This window comes from Lepisma saccharinum, chromosome 1 (assembly GCF_977018435.1).
Source record: "Lepisma saccharinum chromosome 1, izLepSacc3.1, whole genome shotgun sequence".
NCBI classification, from domain to species: domain Eukaryota; kingdom Metazoa; phylum Arthropoda; class Insecta; order Zygentoma; family Lepismatidae; genus Lepisma; species Lepisma saccharinum.
Window position 1 is genome coordinate 102,635,117 of NC_139229.1, and position 21,179 is coordinate 102,656,295.

The following is a 21,179-nucleotide window of genomic DNA, read 5'->3' on the forward strand; positions in this document are numbered from 1 at the left end:
CGAATTTGTGCAAAAGTTTGCATTATAACCAGTGAATTAAACAACGTTTGCATTAGAATATCCCAAAATAGCATACTTATTAGATTAATAACAAACTTTCTGATGCAGTAAAGTATTGACTAGGGCTGAATGATTCAATTACTGTAAAATATTAGTCTCAGATTGAAGTAAATAAAGTGTAAACAATACCATTTGTTTGTAAAATAGGGTTGTTAATTCCTCTGATAGCAGAAATATCAACTTGTTCCAGTAAATTTGAGAGTTTTAGCAATATTTGTCCTGAAATGGATATAACTGTAACGTGCCAAGTACAAAATATTTAAAAAACAGTACAGTATAACCTCAATTTTGAAAGCTACCAGTACTCTAGTGTTTCTACATAGGCGTCTGTAGTGGTAAAATACATCCAGTCCTTAAGATTTTTGGCCATCCATTCATCCTCAGCGTCACGATTAGTCACAAAAGCAAAAAAAGCGAAATCTTGTGGTTGTTATAATTTCTACTTTTCATGCAATCACCTACACTATAGTACTAAGTTTAGTGAATTTTGGCGTCTTCCTGATTGGTCTGTTAAAGTTAGTAATCAATAAAAATATGCTTACATAGAAAAAATCCTGAAAGAGTTGGATTCTCAAAAGTATGTACAATCAGTGTTCTTGCTACATTTAGCACCTAATAAAGTATAAATTGAAGTCTAGTTAGTGTGGGGCTGTAAAATGTTTTGGAACCTGTAGTTACTTGAAATAACAAATATTGGCTGTGTAACTGGTAAAGCACTCAAAAAAATCAACTTCATTTCCTCGTAGTACTCCCTGAAAGTGTTTCTTGCACGCTAATAAGACTCTGGCGTGTGTTCCTATGCCTCCTACTAGCCTCTGTAAAATTCATATTGACCAGTGCTTAACCATTCAACATGCTGTAGAGCCTAAGCTTTAAGCTTCAGTCAGCGGAATTTAGTTCTCAGGGACATATAGTGATTGTAGAATAAAAAAAAGCCTCAAATAATACAGCATAACAGATACAAATAACCCCTGGTGTTAATCAAACACTCAAAAAGTCAAGTAGTACTTGAAATGTACCCCGAATAAAAAACTATAAGAGTAAATAGCATGGTAAAAAAAGTTTGGCAGGTGGACTTAAGAGCCACGTAGTCATCTGCTAACATCGAGTTGTCCTGTGATTAGTCATTATATTGTTAAATTGTTATATTTGAGGGATGAAAGAAACAATATTAATAAACATGCAGTTATAGTACTCTTGGTAAAGGGGTTTCAGTGCCTAGAGACATAATAATTTTAGTTACAGTAAAAGTTTGGCCTCTTATAAGTGCAAAAAGTACAAATATTAAACATTTCATACAGTTTATCTAGAAAGCAAAAGCAAAAATACAATAACTGCGCAACATACTTAAAAAATAAGCAAGCCGTGATATTCTAGTGGGCCATAATAAGACTAAAATATACTCGAAAATACTCTGACATAAGGTTGACGGCTATCTGAGATCAAAATTTTCAAGCTTTCTCTCATGCATAAAGTGGCTCTAGGAATCACTAAGCCTCAATAAAAATGGAAACATGCAGTAAAAGCACTTGGAGAGTTGTGGTGATCACATCATATAAAAAACATGCAAGAACAAGAATATATGGAACCCTACTCATATATTTAGGAAACTTTACCTACCCTAACAGTAAGAAAATACCGAGGAAACTCTAAAATAAACAAACTTTCCTACAAAGCAAACCAAAAATACCGTAGTGGAAGTCAATAAACCCTAACAACAACAACAAGATTCAACAACTACATCAAAACAAAAAACAACAACAATAATAATAATAATAATAATAATAATAATAATAATAGTAATAATAAAGTTTGTGGGAACAGTTTTACTTAAAAGTACTTCTTCTTTAGTGATTAGAGAAATTCTTTAAATAAAGAACAAAACTCAAAGTTAAAAATTAATAAATATAAGATACAAAAGGCAATAAATAGAAAAAATTAATAAAAGAAGTTGAAAAAATTATCTTTGCAAATCTAAACTGGAATAAACACTCCTGCCAGAATAGATGAAATTGTGATATTAGAGTAAAAATGGAAATAAACTTTTAAAATAGCAAGTTAAAAGTTGAAAAATGTCTTTGTGAGTCCAAAATTTAATAAAAAATGTTGCCTGAATAGAAGAAATTGTGATATTAGAGTAAAAAAATGGAAATAAACTTTTAAAATAACAAGTTAAAAGTTGAAAAATGTCTTTGTGAGTCCAAAATTTAATAAAAAATGTTGTCTGATTAGTATAAATAGTGTTATTTTGGTAAAAATTAATATAAAGTTGTAAAATAAACAGATAGAAGTTGAAGAAACACAGTTTGTGTGTCTAAATTGCCATGCGAACTCTTGCTTGAATCGTTCAAATAGCGTTTTCTGAGTAAAAATACACAAAAAATGCGAAATATTGTCCCTAACAGTAAAAACATCTGGTCAATTTTACGTGAATCCTGATGTATATAACGCAATAATCAAATGGTCCGTGGTTCGCAACCCCGAAATAAGGGCAAATAGTGGCTGGCATCCACTTTAACTTGTAGATACTGGAACTGAATGTTCTTAGTTCAGCCAAATTCCTTACGGTTTTGGTCAAATAGTCTTTGCAATGTTACAAAAGGCGGCAGAAATACCGCATAGATTACTTCCACCAAATAAAATTGGAACCTCAAAGAAAATCAATACTCGTGTGTAAAAAATTTGGCGACACTTGCCTTCCATTCAACTTCGGAAGAAGACCAAGCGAAGGGGACCGTAACAATGGCGACCCTTTCTTCCCCCCGCGTATCCATGAACGCGCGCGGTTTGGGGGTGCCGATGAATGCAACCACATAACAGGTTCTTCCGTAACAGGTTAATATTATTAACATGGATTCCGCTCGCATACTTCGTTTGCATATAGAATACATCGTTCAATTTCTTCGCCATTAAAGCGAACATGTGTTATAATATCTTCTACCTCCGATCGAACGCGTCGACACCGGTTGAATTCGGGCAAATCCGGATCCTTAATTATACCAAATATGACTCACCACCGACGCCAAAATGGCCGGAATAGGCCGAAAATGTCTTTTGTACATTAATGGAAAAACCATTAATTCCAAGTTCCCACGTGTGCCTAAAGCACCCATGACTCATATCCGGCAGAAACGCATTAATAAAATACAACAATAGTGTTAGAATAGTCCGAAAACGAACTCCATAATAGTGTCTTTTGTACCTTAATGGAGAAACCATTAATTCCAAACTCCAACGTCAGTATAAATCATCTGTGACTCATATCCGGCAGAAACGCATATATAATATACAACAAAAGGTTAGCTTAGGTCGAAAACGGAATACATAATAGTATCTTTTGTGCACTAATGGAAAACCATTAATTTCAAACTCACACGTGTGCATGAGTCATCGATGACTCATCTCCTCCTCCACCCCCCCGACACGTGTCGCCACGTGGCGCTAGATTAAATAACAATAGCGTCACCCCTCGATAATGAATAAAAAACCCATTAATGTCAATTAAAAGGTCTATTGTTTGGTTTAATCTCGGATGGATTCTACTAAGCGACGTCAAATAACAATTTAATAAATCGATTAATGAAGTAATTAAACTATTGATATGCTTACTTTTATTCATTTTTGTATTTTAAAATGCGTGATTACTTTCCTTGTAGCCTTCAAAACCAGAATGAATAATTTTTAAAAGGGAAAGCTATCAGAAATAAATTATATATATACGTACACACATATTAGGTAATATAAGTTGCTTCTCCCCCCTCTCTAGATTAATAATGATCATAATGATAAAAGATGTTTGAATGTGAAATATATAAACAAAAAACGCAATGATTCCAACTTATAGAACCTCGCGCATCGCAGGGAATATGAAGTCTGTGTCAAGCAGTAAGGAACCACAATAGAAGATTGGCGCAGGGAATTGAATGCGTGTTGTAGCGATTCGAGAATTTAATATTTGTTTAGCTGTTAGTGGTTTAGTATTCGTGCTAGTGTTGTGTTTAAAGCTAAAGGCAATGGATATAATATAATGTTTTCGTGCGAAAATATTTGGAACGGGATCTTTTCCGGAGAAATTGCAAATAGTTAATGTAGGTAGGCCAGTAGAATCTCTTGTACCACAGGTCTTGAACTCAAACTTCCGTGTATAAAAACAAAAATCAGGAATGCACGAGTAACTGGGTACTGGGGTAACTTGAATTTTACACTTCAATTAATATTGGTAAAAAAAAGGTAAAGTGTTCCCCTGTGCATAGCACCACGCCATGAAGGCGTATAGGGGGTGTGGGGGTAACGCCCCACACTTTCTTGATCCGGTCGTGAGTGGGGATGATGTGATCAGCATCACGCCCCTGACCGCCTTTACCCCCCAGGGTTTTCCCCAGGTACCCATGTTATTCGACGCTGGGTGGGCGCCGGGGCCGCTTCCACCGTTAGAAAAGTTCCCGTATTTGAACCGGCCGGGGATCGAACCCGCGACCTTTTTAGCATGGTAGTCAGACGCGTTACCGCCTGAGCCAGGTTTTTATTTCACTACCGAATTCCTTTCATATTCTTTGTTACATGTTTTTTCTTATAGAGTTATTATATTATCTTGTTTTATTGTTTGAAATTCTAAACGTAGATTAACTGCAAGTGCAATCACAACAATTATTCGACAGTGGTCGCAACAATAAGGTAACATTTTTCACACATACATTCGTAAATCCTGTATGAATGTTGAGGTAAATTTGCAGGGAGACTTCAGGAGTGGGTGGATGAATCAAGTGTGTGAGATTACCCACTAGTTAAAACCAGCATACGCCACTGATGTATAGTGGATGTACCTATGTTTGAACATTGCCAAGCAGATTCTAACATCTGTTTCTTGTACATTAATTACGAAATACATTTAATTCTACTGATTTTTGGCACTTTTTCCTGGTAGTGTATGTAAACACAGCGTTTAATGGGCCATCTACTACTCTACTACAAGGAGGTTATTTCAGTCGTTTACCGCGAGCGTGTCGGCCTCTCAGGTCCCGGCAAATTGCGTTACAGGAAGTCCGTAACAGAAACAGCTTGTTTTGTAATGTTTCCACTTTTCACAATTACAGTTACAATAACATTGAAATAACCACGTACCTTGTCGCAAGGATGCTGGAAAAGGTGTCCTCACAAATACAAATATTTCTGGCACCTTATTTCTGACATCTAATCTGAGATTAGACATCGCTACTTTATCCTCAGTTGACAGAAAGGGAAGACAGCATCACGGCGCATAAAGCAAATCGAAAGCGTAAAATGATATTTAAAAGTAATAATAATGATGATCACTAACCTCCTGTGTTATAAGAGATGTTGAAAATGACCTCTTTCAACAGCAATACAACACATTTCTTAGGTTCAAGAGATCCTGTCTCCCGTAATTGCCTGACCACTGTTCTGCAAGAGTTTATTTTCACGTAATTATCGTACATAAAAACTTTTTGATCAAGACTACATTTGTTTAGCGGAATAACTAATGAATGAATAACAATTAACACACAATAAAGCACTAGCACACCAACTCAATAACACAGTATAAACACGCGTAGTGATAAACGCAAACAGAAGTGAACATGAGCGTACTCCCTACGTCTGGTACCCGACAGTGTTGCTAACCATTTTCCGGCAATGTCCCTACAGACGTAGTCAAAATCTCCCTACAACTGACCAAATGTCCCTACGCCAAGTAAAGCGACTAAAACAAAAAAAACAACACCTCATGAGCATGCAAAGCAGACAATAGAATATACACATTTACTTACCAAATCTTTCTGCTCGGTGCTTCCACAATTAATGAAGGAACGAATTTACAATACAGGACACCTCCCCGATTTTTGTAATATTTCGCATACTCACTAATTGAGGCCTCCTAATCACGAATTTGAAGTTAAAATTTGGGGGTCACCTGTAGAAATTGCAAAAGTGAAATTGAGTCATCCGCGATCGGCACGATTGCTCATTATTTACTGGAAGATTTTGTGTTTCCAATATTTAAAAAACGAAATGTACATTCCTGATATTACTACGATCCCAAATTTTAACTATGTTTACCTATCCTAACCTAACCTAACCTTACCGCGAATGGTTCGTGGGGTTACCCGTGCATGGTTTTTCGACCCCAAATTTTAATTATGTTCGCCTTGCCTAACTTAACTTAACCTAACCTTACCGAGAATGGCCAGCGTATCTATCTGCGAATGGTTTTGCGCTAATTGTGATTACGAACCGATAAAAAATCTTATTTTCGTAGCACTTTAACGGAAAACGTTCATCATCGAAGACGCCATTTTCGCATCCTGCAATTTTACGATCGATGCACTGTTGCCAAACTTACCTGTAATCAAATCAGTCCACATTCCACATGTTCTTCTACATCGTGATTTTTCACTGTCACATGTAAGCACCTTCTTTAGGCAATATACCGAAATCCATAAGTTTATTAATTATTCCACGGCAATCCTCCTGCACACTCCACCTAAAAATCTGTACAACATTAACAACTTTTTTACTGTTCTCTTCCGCCATTCTTACACGATCCATGCTCTCCAAGTATGAAATCAACAGTGTGGCAACGCTGTAGGCAGCGTAACTAATTGTGAACGTCAATTGTTCATATCAACAAATATGGAACCCATACTTGTATACGGAGAATCATTGCGAGAATTGAAAAGCTTATTTTACAACTTCTACACGTTAATGAAGATTTTTTTCACCTCACCCCAACATGTTAACTTGAGATAAATCATCACGACTAATTATTTCGTGAGTATAAGACGTAGCATAGAAATTACAGAAGGGTCCGGTATTGTAATTTCTTGCCTTAATGAATAATAGGGTTGTGCGGGACAGAATTTCTTGGGTCGGGACGGGATAGGGACAGATTCGGGACGAAAAATTTGCAATTTCCCGACATTTGCAGGACGGGAAATGTTCGAAATTTCCCGAAGCTCTGGAAATCTCGAACTCTACACGTCATTTTCACTTTAAGTGATTGTTTTTGCATTTCTAGAATAAAAACTTACAATTTCCGATAAGTTCCAGAAACTTACAATGCAGAAAACGTCGAGAATTAACGACTTTTTAAAGTGACCATTTTTCCCGATCCCGCACACCCCTAATGAATAACGTCGAGTCGTTTACTGTTGATTATGTTATTTGAAGTCATACATGCCGCTGCTGTGAAGAGATAGATGTTGGTTGGTGATGCTGTATTTCCCGCAGTCTTTAACAATTCTGGCCCCATTTTATTTCTCTTTTTTGTTTTTGTATCACTTAATATTGAAAATATTCTTTACGTTTCCGCGTTAGAATGTGGCAATGTTAGCACTATTTTCGCGAGAGTGGAAATGTTTCAGAAAAGAACTTGCCTTGAAAGTTCTTGGTAACCGATAACATGTTCCAAAATTCTGATGAAGATTTGTTAGTTAGTTCTTTTTTCTCCTCCTCGCTAAAGTATCCAGATAAACTAATCCATTCATTCCAAACCGAGCACAAAAAAAGTGCAACTGACTGGCGAGAAAGCTTTGCACCTTTGCAAAATAAAACGTTATTTTCCAAGATTGAAAAAAGTCCATACGTTTTCCCTTATTTGGCAAATCTGTCCCTACGCGGGCGAAATATAGTGAAAAGTCCCTATGCTTAGGGACATGTCCCTACGGTTGGCATCACTGCCGACAGGTGTCGCATTCGCGCCCTCTCGCGGCTGACAACTCCCCGATAAGCTGCCGGCGATCTCGCGACGACTGAGGATAAAGTAGCGATGTCTAATCTAAGATTAGATGTCAGAAATAAGGTGCCAGAAATATTTGTATTTGGGAGGACACCTATTCCAACATCCTTGCGACAAGGTACGTGGTTATTTCAATTGTAATTGTAACTGTAATTGTGAAAAGTGGAAACATTACAAAACAAGCTGTTTCTGTTACGGACTTCCTGTAACGCAATTTGCCGGGACCTGTTGCATGAAGGAGCCGCTAAGCGGCCGACACGCTCGCGGTAAACGACTGAAATAACCTCCCTGTACGTTCTCCGCATACGTTCTTTCTTCCGCTCGTGACCTCTTCGTGACTTGATTGGATTGGATTGATTTGTTGTTTTAAGTCCACCTTATGCACAGTAAGGCTAATCGGGACTGGACCTACAGTTTAAAGTGGGATCCGAACCACTATGTGCCTCCACCGGGAATCGAACCTGGGACCCCTTGCTTACAAGGCGACGACGCTACCACTGCGCCATCGGGGAGGCCGACCTCTTCGTGACGTCACAACCTCTAGCCAATGAGTCAAGCGTTTATTACTTTATAATAGAAACACAGTCCATCCTTAGATTCCTTATTAATCATTATTATTAGAAAATGAGTCTTCTTGGCATTATGTATTAAACGTTTTACTCGTTTAAAACATGTTTTTTTCGCTTCTTGTTTAAAACATGTTTTTTTGGCTTCTTGTTTAAAACGCTGTTTAAAACATTTAAAACCTTGTTTAAAACATTTAAAACATTTTTAAGACAAAAAACTGTTTTTTTTTTTTTTTTTTTGAAAAAGAAACACAAATTTGGCCAATACTGCCTTTCAGGTTTCTCGTGGATTATGTCATTACGCTGATTTTGTTCACGTGGTCCTGAACCTGAACCTGAAGCACTTTCATCATTGGTTTAATTTTCCTAAGGTCCACTTCCAAACTTAACTTCCACAATTGTGTGCTTTATGGGAAGATTATTTTTAGCTTTGTGTAGATGTTTAAGCTCACAGTGTTTCTTCCATTTATCCTGGCGATGAATGGTATTACACATATACTCCATACACCTTTATTTGAACGGTAGTGATTGCTGCTATAACTGTTTTTTTTTTTAAGCATTGCCATTAGCTGGTAGCTTTTTGAGGCAGTAATAATCTGTGGTGGTTAGGTTAGGCTTGTTGGGTTTGGTTCTCTTAGAAGACGACGACGACGAAAATGGTTGTAGCAGCAATACCGACCTATTTGAACTGCTTTGGAAGACTTTCTGGCATGACTGTTCTTTTAAATTTACATAGTCGACAAAAGTAAGCTTTAGATAATGAAAACTAACAGTATTTTCCAATTATCCAGTCAGTCGCAGCACAGGAACACATACAAGCGAAACATATCGTGCCTGAAATCATCCAACACTAAAACTGAAGTCCGCTTGTCGGACGTTCCGAGCCGAACTACCACATAGGAAACACCAGACATCAGTGGCGGCGATTGGGTTCGAAAACTGGGGGCCGAGTTGCCAAAACTGGGGGGCAAGGACAGTTTACTTCCCTTTGTAGATAAGGTAGATAAGGTTTACCATAGTGCGGGGGCAAAAAGTGTATGTGTGTGGGGGGGGGCAACTGCTTCCCCTAATCACCGCCACTGCCAGACATTGTTTACCACTGGCCAAGATGCCAACAATCGAAGGGCGCATGACATTCCAAACATTTCATTGCAGTTGAAATTAGAAGACTTAAGAAAGAACAAGCACGGCTCACTTTCATGTTTGCTAACATAAAACGTACAAAACTACTCAGGCTTATTGCCATTGTTAATGTACTGAACCTTATTCTTAACAGTTTGTCTGCTTGATTAACTTTGTATTAATGCGAACAACCCCGCTTCTTCCAAACCGATTCTAAAAGGTGGTGGTTCATTTCCATCTCCGCGATCACCCATAGGTAGATAGAAAAACAGTACATAATTAAGAATCAATAACAAGTCAATCAAACGAAACGATACTCCCATTTTCGTGTGAAGATATATAGAATTGGTAGTTTTACTATAAAATTTTATCCCCCCCCCCCAATGCGCCAATTAAGCGAGCAATTGAGACTGTAGGGTGGGGCACGCATCGTTGTATGCTTGAACACTTGATTCGTGCACTCGTTGTTCAAATCACTTAAATCGAAAGTCAGCCAGATGTTGGTTGAAGTTCTTCTAATGTGTGGAAATGCAGGTATAAAATAACTTTTTAAATTGCTATGTGAATCCGATGGTGTAAAGCAAGGGTTTATAACGCTGCAGTCGAAGTGCAATTCGAAAAACTTTGACGTCCAGTCCAAGGCTTCAAGACCAAACTGCGAGACTATTCTCGGATGGTGCTCGCTTCAAGTACGGCATTGCACCTTTCGGACACGGCGTAAGGGATTTTCGAAAAAAAGTGACTGGAGAGTCAGGAGGGGGCGATACAGCCAATATACCTCTAAATACACGTGTAAAATGCATATTCGGGACAAATGTTCACAGAATTATGAATTCCTTCTTGATCTATGTGGCCGGAGCCATATGTGTGACAGGCGCCAGAGTTCAGCTTAATTTTTAACATTTGCATTTGTATCGACACGACACCAACAACATGCATCGTAGTTCGTAAATTACATTAGGCGTCTCCATGAGCGGATTTGGATTTTTTTCTTGGGAGGAGCACAGAATTTGCTGCAAGCTTATAAGACGTAACTTTGAAAATATAATGTGCATATTTTTCTGTATTAAAAACTTCATATATGTGTGAGTAATATTCACATCAAAATAATTACAAATAGACACAGTAAAAGAGAGAGAAGTAAAATAAAATAAACCAATGAATCAAGACCTTAATGTTGGCAGTTAAAACATTATTTTTGCTACTTAAATATACTATACAGGGAGGAAGATGTTCCAACCGATATAAAGTTCAACCAATTAGCCCCAGGATGGGTAGGATATGTAGTCACCGGCAATTAAGATGGGACACCAAAGATCCCTTTAAATACTCGCTTTCCTGCAAGCCGTTGTGTGTGGGTTGCCTAAATCTACGGCGGTGGTTGAAGTTTCCATATTACTATTAAAATTTACTTATCGCCGTAGAATTGTGCAACACACACCACGCCTTGCAGGGAAGCGAGTATTTCAGGATTTACGTGTTCCATATTTATTGCCGCTGACTGTACATAGGATGGAGGAGAGGCGGTGACCTGTGAAGAATGTCTTCCGAAGGGAATACAGAAGGCGAAAGGACACGTGGATGCCCAAGACAGAGATGGCATGACAATGTGCTGGAATGTATGGAACAAACAGGAAGGGGGACCCGGAGTAGAGATTAAGAAGCTGGGAATAGAGAAGTATGGAGGCAAAGGCTAGAAGCTGCACTGCCGCAAAGAAGTAGTAGTTATAGTAACACATGTCATAGCGAACCTTTGCTGAAATCATAGGTACGCACTCCCCTGGTGTTCTGAAATGCTATAGAGATAGACAAAAATTAATATTCGACCAATTTATTTAAGATTCTCTTTAGTTGAAATAAATTTGGGTCACATACAGGCACGTATCTAGAAATATATTTCGGAGGGGCTCTGAACATATGTCTCGAAATAATAATAATAATAATAATAATGTTCAAATTAAAATAATTAAAATATTAATAAAGTATTAAATTAATTAATATAGTATTGTTATTATTGCATCAGTAGGTAATAAGATGGTGTTAGAAAAGTTATATAACAGGACGTATTCATCATCTAGCTTGGCGTGTAAGATCAGCAAAATTTGTATAGTATGCATAAATCTTCTTTGGCACTGTCCTACAAAGCCATATGATCCCAATATAATCCTTGCCTTCCAGTAAGTTCAAAGGAAATACATAAGCATCGATTGTGCAACAAATGCTAACAAGTACATTTTCAATATTTAATTTATGTACTTCCTAATTCATTCAGAGGGGATCAGGACCCTCCCCCTAAATACGTTCTTCATCACATGACCTTTGTCACTTGCTTGTTTACATTTTGGAAGTTTTCTTACCACACTAGGGCCGTTGCTCTTTGGCTATTGCCTTGGCGCCTGGGTGGGTGGTAGGAGGGGTGGAATGGCGACCTGCTTTCCCTTATCCTGTCGTTATCCTCTTCTTTACTGGATAAGGTAAAAGTAGTGGGGGGCACATGATAATAGCAGGTAGATTCCTGGAATGCCGACGTTGTCGCTAGAGTTTTTTCAGACGTTGACACATTTCCATTGCTTAGGGCGTAAGGGGAGGTCTGTTTCTTGGAATCTGGACCCGTAGGCTCTCAAGTGGACAGATACCTTCTAAATACCATATTGTGCATTTTCTCCCATTGGTATTGCTTTTCCTGTCGCCGTCTTTGTTGTCTAACCCAGTGGAAATTCCTAGGTTGGGGGAGAGTGCTTGTATAATTCAACATGGTAAGAATGAAGCAGGAGAGGGTTATGTTTACACAAATATTCTCAATTGGGAAATAGTATCCACCTGCGTCCCCCCTCCACCCCACTTCGACCACTGGTCTGTCTAATTGTAAACGAGTAGACTTGCTCAATATAGATATTAGTAGAGCAATGGCGCGGTACGCTAGAGATCCACGTTTGAGTCCTGGTTGAGTCTGCATTTTTCGCTGAAAGTTCTACGTGGAAACTGAGTTTGCTGCAACCCCTGAGAAACTGCGCAGAAATTTTCACCTAGAAGTTTCCCGCGAGATCAGCCCTTGGGATGGATTCTGGTTATATCCTCTATATTGTATATATAATGTTATTTTACGTTGCATTTCTACCACTTTTGGCTAAACGTGAATATGAGGATAAGTAGATGAAATTGTTGAAGGAACAATAAAAAAGAACACCAATACCTGGATGGGATTCGAATCCTAAGAAGCTTAAGAAAATCTAAAATATCGAACGGTACCCAGTTGGCATGTGGATAGAACCTGTTTTATTGTTTTAAAATTGCGAAAAGTAATTTGAACAAGTTGCGTTTGTACTGTAGCGCCACGATGTCTATGCCCTATGAACATATGCGAACTACATGCTTCCAATTCAACACGCGACGTTAGCGCCACTGTTCTAAGGCCAGATACACAAATATAATGGTGGATCAGTAATGTGCGTAAACTGTAGAGTTAACAAGAAATGCGAAAAGTAGAAATGTATAGTTTCTTAAAAATTGTTTTCAGAACACAATTTAATAGATTTTGTAGTTTGATTATCATCTTAGGGAATACTATACTCTTTGCTTAATATTAAGACATGTAGTGAAAAATCCTTTCAGCGTACAGTGACAAATTGTCAAACTTTGTTTAAAGTTCACTTCAACGCTCGAATAGGCAAATCGGAACTGGAACTGCAGTCTAAAGTGGATGCAATGTCCTTCACAGGAATCGAACCGCGATTTCTTGAATACAAGGCGACAAAGTTATCACCACGTTTTCAGTGTGAATTGAATTGAAAATGTCATGTGAGTTCAGAAGGTAAACTATTCTAACTTCTCGCGATAATTTATGGTTCAGACAGGTAGGTCAATAACCCCAACATTGCACAAAGATTTAAGCACAAAAATGGACAACTACTTCAGACACAGAATATATTCAAGGAATCGTTATGCATACAAAAGATTAGCCTCTATATCACAATTAGAAAGCTCTACGTCAGCGAGACGAATAGGGGTGGGGATAGAGGGCGGTGGGGGTGTGTGTGTCTGGTTTTTCCGAGCACGAGAAATCCCTGTTGTGATAACGTGCCATCTACTATCCGTAAATGGAACTAACGTGTCAAATCAATATTAGGTTCGTTCGATGCCGGCAAGTCCACCAGAGCGGAGCCACTGCAGTGTCGATCTTACTGGAGTCCACACACACGTTCGTCGGCCCGAGTCACGTGTTTGTGTACCGTTTACTTGTGCTGTCCGGTGACCGTATTTGCCCTCAAGGTGCTGGATACCGTATTTATCGCTCAGTTTACGTCTTAAGGGGACTTTCGAAGCACCGTGTTGTGTTTTAAAATCAAGAGATGGCGGCAGTGTTACATGTTTATTGAGTTAGCTGTTTGACGCAATGCCGAGGTAATCCAGTCCACCGCAGTATCCAAGATTGTGGTACAGGGGTAAGTAAGATTGGCGGCAAATATCTGACAAAGGGTAGGGACTGCGGGGCCTCACGGTCAGCACACGCAGGGGTCACGACCCCCGCAGACTCCCTCCCTTTGAACCCGTGTGTGTGTGTCAGAAAAGCACATTACATCACTGGGACTTTTTCTCACAGGACTGCAAGCAGTGTGAAGGAAGGTATGTGAACAAGCCAGAACTTGTTAACTTGTTTTACACTTGTGTGTATTATAGAATTTTCTTTGTGTGTGTTACAGTGAGATTACTGGGTAACGTTACAGTTAAGTGTAGGCCTAATTCTAAACAAATGCTCGCGAGGTCTGCGAATCACATGATCGTATTGTGGCCACGAGATGTCGGGCAGTGCAATGTGTATGATTTCGTCATCATGGGTAGTTAAATGTGAATGCTGTTGCATCAGCCATGCGCATATTGTTTGTTATTAATGAAATACTTACCACGTAATGAAATAGAAGCGTCAAGAATGTAAAATAGAATAATATAAGCGTGGGAACAAAAATAGGCATCTACAATTATGCACGCTAGCAATGTACATCTTCGTTACATATTTAAAATGTGCCCCTGAATTCGAAACTTGTATCTGCATGATTCAGGATGTAAGTAATTTAACAATAACTGGAGAGAAAGCCAGACTTTTAAAGGTTCTTACATTCCAACACAAAATTCTAATCATTGGGAGAAAATAGTGCCCAGCATTCTTTCAGGTTCAGACCCACGGTGGCCCAATAGATAGGGCGTCTGTCACGCGGGAGATCCGGTTTCGATTCCCGGAGATGAGTGATCTAAGGTGGGGCTTTTCCGACCTTGTCCCTGCGTGAAGTGGTTCTGAGGTTCACCTAGCCTCTAATAAATGGGTAAAGGCAACTGGAGAACTGATCACATCAGCTCCAAAAATTGGTCCAGTTCGCTAATGTCCACATATCCCTATGTGATTTCTTCTCACGATGCAGCCTTATTAAATTTGGAAATTGTTTCTGACCCATGGAACATATTGTGAGTTGGAGTCACCGAGTGTTGTCCGAGTTTTGCCGTTCCGCAGAGTTAATGAGAAACACTTTTATTTAACGAATGCACGTTGGCTTCCTTTGAAAAATATCGTATCTCGTTGAGGGTACTTTGGAACTAATTTAAATAGTAGGTTCAGCTAAAGTGTACTTTGCAATGTTGCAAGAGTACAAATCACGTTTTTAGAAAGATTTCAATTCAGTGGCGGCTCTGGAATCAGAATTGCAGAAATTTACTGACTTTACATTTGATATCATAAAAAAACAAACTTCCTAGGTAGGTACTAGATGTTCTAGCATGAATCAGGCCACTTAGCGACCTCCTTAATATCGCCCTAGCCTCATTAATCTGCGAATCACTAGATACGAAAGTTTATCCTGCTATGTAGGCAATTATCCTATTCCATACGGTTCTGTTAACCTACAGCTTAGAGCGGCGGTACCATTGACATTGCTGGTTCTCAAGGTTTTTACGTTTATCACTCCCTTGCGACAGTCTGACGTGGTCCGTCCCTGCCATTATGAGGGCAATAAGAGGGCTGTCTCGTCTCCTACAGGCAGAATTTCGATGTAAGTGCGTGTCTAGTGTTTTGTTTGTGCTGCGTAGCGTCGCTTTTCTGCTACTTTTAGCTAACCACTCCGCTTGTAAATAATGTGTGATTATGATAGTTTTGTTTCAGACTGTAGTAACTTCCCAAAAGATAAAGTACCCCTATGTTTGCATGCAATATTACACTTAATTTTCTCTGTATCGATGCTTGAAGTGGAAATTCCTAGCCTAGTCGAGATTGGGCTGATGGTGAGGGGTGCTGGTATGATTCAACATGGAAGCAATGAAGCAGATGCTTACAAAAATTATCGTAGCTGGGAGGATGCTTTACGATAGCATCAACCCACGACACCCCGAACTTCAAACACTGCTCGGTATGAAAACTATCAAAACTGCTTGTATCATCCTCATATTGCGAGACCACTTATTTCGCATTTGAACTTTACAGCCTAAAAACTTACCTTTTACTTTGTCGTAGTGTTAACACCCATTAATAACCCCGTCCGTGCATCCAAATCTTCTAAGATTTCTGTTAGATCTTCGTCACGCAATCTCCAGAGTTTGATGGACAGATAAGACATACCCGTAATTTTGTCAAATAAGGCTCAAAACTATTCCTGCGGTCTCTCAAGCGTCTGTTGCTCAGGGTGTCAGAGTGCAAAATAGTTTTGTTACCTTTGGAGAAGTGAGTGGGACAGTGTGGATATCGATATATGTTCCTTAAAAAGTGAATGTGAATGGAAAATCTATGTATGTCACGTACACTTCTGCGTTGTAACAACCCCACTGACTGACTGGGATCATTAAAACCCAGAAGTGTCGTGTTTTAAAACTGATGAAAACAAGTAAAAAAAAAGGTAAAAAAAAAATTGCATATACACTTTGTTAGGCGACATTTGCATAAAGGGAGAAAGAAGATGGGAGTGATAGAAACACCATCCTCCGCACCAAACATGAGTGTTCCGTTGGTAATTTTTTTATGCATTTGAACCACCTTTGGCCATTTGCTTCGTGCATGCCCCCCGTCCCACGTCATCGAGAAGATCATCATTAAATTAGACGCTAGAGGGGAATTCTCTCCCTCTGCTCCCCTGGGAATGCGGTGTTTCACCCCCGTTGTAGTGTAGTTTCTGGTGGACAAGGGGCTTGGTTACCAAGAGTGCAGAAGGGGGAGGGATGGATCCTTTACCAACATTCAGAGCTTTAATTGTATATTGATATGAAATCTTTGTATTTACGTTTTTGATGATGTCATTTACTTTGGTATCTACGGCTAACCTCTTTTTCTACAAGGATACGAGCATATGGGAAGAATATTTGCACATACGGTGCTGTTCTGTAAGGCAGGGACCGAGAAAGCCAACTCATGAACAGGAAAGGGGGGGAGGGGTTACGTCCATCCTTCACTCTTCAACATCATTCCTGTTTCTGTCAAATATTTACAGTGATGTAAACACTTGTCAATAATCTTAGCAGGTATGGTGGTCTCTAGAATAGTTGGTCTAATAATGAGCAAACAATTAAAGAGAAGGGAGCCAATTATATTCTTCTCTTTTAATTCCGTTCCTGCAAGTTGTGTTTCCATTGTACTTTTGGAGAAATGTACACAGTAACACATATAATTTCTCGATTCATCATTTATAAGAGAAAGGTGTAAAAATAATCAGATAAATGACATGATAGAATAATGAGAAAGCTGTAGGAACACACAAGATTCTTTTTCGTGGGATCGAGGCATACTTTTGTTGAAAACATTTCCCCTCCCCTCCATTTCCAAACATGTCTTCAATTTGGAATTATAATTATATTTTTGATCAACCTGCTCAGTCCTTGTAATAATTTGCGCAAACAACCACGATAGAAATGAAACCACATGTGTGAAATATATAATTTTCGATGGACATCACTTTAGGGGGAGGGAGATGGCCTTCCGCAACCCCCACTTTGGACCCCCGCGAGTAGGGATAAAGTTAATTTATTTAGGGGTTAGAAAGAGAAGTGGGAAATCCAATGAGAAGAAACGAGGGGTTACCAGATGAATCAACTATCCGGATAGAAGTGAGCAGGTTTTGAATACGCATGCGAAGAAGCTGCTTTACCATTCGCCTGTAATTTGAAGCCAGTTTCCTGGCTCTCGATTGACTTTTTGACTAGCATGTCTCACAAGTCCACGGTTGTCGCTCAAACATTGCAAAAGTCAAGTGTAAAGAGCGCACGGCACCGCTTCAGGCGAATTTGGCGGAGGGAAAAAAATTATGTGGTTTCATTCGGTGCTCGGTGAAACAAACTAGTCCAAACTAGAGTAGTTCGGCGCCAGTGAGACTGCCTGCACTTATTTTCATGGAGTTGTTCGTTCTGTCGTCAGCGTAAAAGTTCGGCCGAAACCAGATCCACTGGGACCATATTGCATTAACCTGCAGAATACTGCTTCTTGAATGTACCGACTTTGCTTTCCTCAGGCAGGCTTTTAATGTTTCAAACTTCTTATCATTCCTGTTGGGAGATGACGAAAGTATTTTAGCTAAGAGAAGAGCTGGTCTCTTCCACTGCCTGTGAGGAGGTCTTTAGTGTATTCTTACCATTTTAATGTATTGTGTTTGTCCTGTGCAGGTCTGTTTACAACCTTGCACTTTTATATTTCCCAAAGACCTTTCTTACACCCTTTTTTAAATCTTAGTAAAGTATTATAGATAAGGGGGAATTTTCCCGCAAAGATTGAATGGTTCGAAATGGCCTTATGTTCCGATGCACCCACCAATTTTAATAAACATCATGAATTTCACTTAAAAATTAATAACTTTGGCTTCACTACACTGATTAAAATAAAATTACACCATTAATGTTTAAAGGCGAATCAAACTATTGGTGTTCTTTATTATGAAAATGGCTTAAACTTGCCGTTATTTATACATCTAGAAATGTCCGCACATAAAGTTAACGATGATAAATGCGGCCATATTGGAAAATTTATAAATTTGGGTGAAGACATTAATATAATATTTATGAACTTTTATTTGAATTATTAACTGTAAAACACGTGAAACTATGCTTACTAATAAAATATTGGGATGTAAGGGGTGACTTTCCACATAGTATACCCAATTGTCAACCTCACTTCCACATAGTACACCCTGGACTGCATTTTGCAGACGAACGAGGCTCTGGCGACTGGCACTATGGCCAGTATAATTTTGTGTGTGTTGTCCTGTTTTTTGTCCTTGTGTGTGCTGAGTGCACCTTTACAGCCTCAGCTTTTAACGAAAGTCAGAATATTTTAATATTTTAGTAACACGACACTGCAATTATGCTATTTTAGTTATGGTAAGGGGCTGTACTCCGTATAATGTAACGGGTGCAAAATAGCCTATGTGCTGACGCACCAAAAATTTTAAATTAAAAGAAAACTCATAAAAAATTACATATGTAATAAACATAAGAGAATATACTAGTCATTATACTATAATATTCGTTACTCGGGATCATTACACATTCACATATTCTATTGATAGGCTTAATTGTCATTGCGAGATTATTTGAACTTCTTGGAGTGTAGTGCAGGGATTCATTTTCGCACTTTCACCGAGTTACCAAGTGGCCGTGCCGTATCTCATAACCACAGGGCTAAAATGAAGTCAGCGCGGCTTAAATGGCATCACAGAGCATCCACAATAATCCGCCCAGTTATGTCACGAGATGACGTATTATTTCTCTGAAGGAAGAGAGAGTAATGGAGTAGAGGCAAGAAGAAAAGTTTGTGAGAAGCACGAGATGTAGAAAAGTGCTTTAGAGAATTCGAAATTATGAAAGGACGAGTACATATCAGTGGCGTGGAGTGACGTACTCGAAACTGTAAGCAATCCGTGACAACTCCACCATTGACCAGTGCCTGTTCGGCAACTTGAACCACTGCAAGCAGTTAAAAAATAGCGAATTTCACAAAGCCTACTCGAGAGGTATAATAGTATAGATTATTATCCATATTTGCCTGAAAATAGAGCAATAGACTGGAAAGCCATAGCATGTACACCTTTCACAATCAGCTGATTTGATTGATTGGTTCATTTTGTTTATTTTACTATGCTTTTCTACTACCTTTGGCTAGTTTCGAAAATGATATGACGAAACTGGTGAACGGACACTCAGAAAGAGTTTCGTGTATAATAGAGGAACCAGGTTTTATATTTTTATATTCTACCATTTAATCCAAAGAATAAATTGATCCACAGCTTCCAAAACTTACAGTTTTCTTAGTGAGAGGTCACAGAATATAAACTCTATGAGTAAAATTTAACACTAACTTTAACAGGTTTTTTAATTATTGTGTAAAAGTTAATAACAAAATGCAATCACTATGATTTTCAGTACACTAACTGTACAAAATATATATTAGAAAAATAATGGACAACAATTGTGTTCGATATTCACTGTTACGGTGGATCGAGTCGAGTAGCAAAGCCTCTCAATTTATGTAATAATAACAATTACTTTGGATTGAAATTCGTATATTTTAATAACTTATAATAGTCATTATTGTAAAATAACAATAATTATTATTGTCATTATTATTTGCACTAATCAAGATTTATCAATGGCCTGACCCCCTCTATAAATATTTCTTGCAACGCCCGTGCTGATAAGGGATGAGCCCCCACTCCCGAGAAATAATATTGTGGCTACGGGCCTGTACACTACAGTCAGTTTCATAAATAATTTACTCTTCTCACGAGATTTAAAGCAGCAAAATACAGTAAATTGACTTAAACGACTCGAACATTTGTTGCACTAACCGATTTGACCAACAACAAGCCTTCAATCCTACAATTACAGTCATTTTCAGTTCAGTTGATAATGATCTTCCCGGGAACGACAACAGCGCCAAAATGTTAAACATAGAATTAAAAGCTCAGGGTGTGATCATTCTTTCAGCTGCTTACACTGCAAGTTCCAGTCACTATTCGGCTTGGCGCTGGTTATCAGGGAGTAATAGCGGCTGCTTGCACGTGTCTTACCACGCCATCTGTTGGCAATATTTTTATTTCACTTTATTATTATTATGTTGTTCATTGTTTCAGCTGACTAAGTCATAAATTGTATTATTTTGTTGTTGTTTTAAGTCTACTTTATTCAGGCTAATCGGGACTGGACCTGCAGTTTAAAGTGGGATCCTAACTACTATGTGCCTCCACCGGATATCGAACCAGAGACCCCTTGGTTATTAGGCGATGACTTTACCACTACGCCATCGGGGAGGCCCTACATGTACTAAAGATGAAAGCGATGAACTTTAGATAGTATCTATGTCCATTAGTTTACATATAATCCTTTTTCTTTCTTCTTTTCACTTTATGTTTCTCGTATATTCAATCCATATGCATTAAGCGTACATGCAATTTCTTTTCATATTATTCATTATTCCATTTTTGTATTGTAACAATCTCCCAGACAAGCGTCTGCTGAAAGAGCCAAAGAGGTCACAACATGCCCGCTCTAATAAATACATTATTATTATTATTAATATAATAATAATAATTATTATTGAATGCTATAGACCCGCAACAAGCTAGCCACAGTGATAAACATTTGAATACATTAAATTTCGCCCTGTAGAATTACGCGTGTGTTATTTTACAACGCTTAAATGCAAGCAGCACCCCTGGTAG

At 38.5% G+C, this 21,179-nt stretch overlaps 2 protein-coding genes across 7 annotated transcripts in view; one reads left to right on the top strand and one right to left on the bottom strand.

The window, feature by feature from the left end:
* LOC145998800 (uncharacterized) overlaps positions 1–21,179 on the bottom strand; it is a 321,949-nt gene that overhangs the window by 105,404 nt on the left and 195,366 nt on the right. The gene's annotated exons all lie outside the window — the stretch shown is intronic.
* Positions 13,678–21,179, top strand: part of LOC145998817 (uncharacterized) — a 189,890-nt gene continuing 182,388 nt past the window's right edge. For 2 of the 3 annotated variants that reach the window (XM_083135471.1, XM_083135497.1), the window contains exon 1: positions 13,678–14,124. The gene's annotated coding sequence lies outside the window, so the exon portion shown is untranslated. The remainder of the gene's footprint in view (positions 14,125–21,179) is intronic. The other variant, XM_083135479.1, reaches the window with a different exon arrangement.